This window comes from Bison bison, unplaced genomic scaffold (assembly GCF_000754665.1).
Source record: "Bison bison bison isolate TAMUID 2011002044 unplaced genomic scaffold, Bison_UMD1.0 scf7180017864198, whole genome shotgun sequence".
Lineage (NCBI taxonomy): Eukaryota > Metazoa > Chordata > Mammalia > Artiodactyla > Bovidae > Bison > Bison bison.
The window spans coordinates 3,594,375-3,594,950 of record NW_011494770.1 but is presented as its reverse complement, the minus strand read 5'-3'; positions in this window follow the sequence as shown (position 1 = coordinate 3,594,950).

The following is a 576-nucleotide window of genomic DNA, read 5'->3' as shown; positions in this document are numbered from 1 at the left end:
TCACGGTTCACATATTGCTGAAGCCTGGCTTGGAGAATTTTGAGCATTACTTTACTAGCGTGTGAGATGAGTGCAATTGTGTGGTAGTTTGAGCATTCTTTGGCATTGCCTTTATTTGAGATTGGAATGAAAACTGACCTTTTCCAGTCCTGTGGACTTTTTCCTGCCACAGGACAGGACGGGTCCCATCACTTCATGGCAAATAGAAGGGGAAAAAGTAGAAGCAATGACAGGTTTTATTTTCTTGGGTTCCAAAATCGCTGTGGATGGTGGCTGCAGCCATGAAATTGAAAGATGCCTGCTCCTTGGAAGGAAACCTATAACAAACCTAGACAGCATATTAAAAAGCAAAGACATCACTTTGCCAACAAAGGTCCATTTAGTCAAAACTTTGGTTTTTCCAGTAGTCACGTGCAGATGTGAGAATTGGACCTTAAAGAAGGCTAAGTGCCTAATTGATGCTTTAGAATTGTGGTACTGGAGAAGACTCTTGGGAGTCCTTTGGACTGCAAGAAGATCAAACCAGTCAATTCTAAAGGAAATCAACCATGAATATTCATTGGAAGGACGATGCTG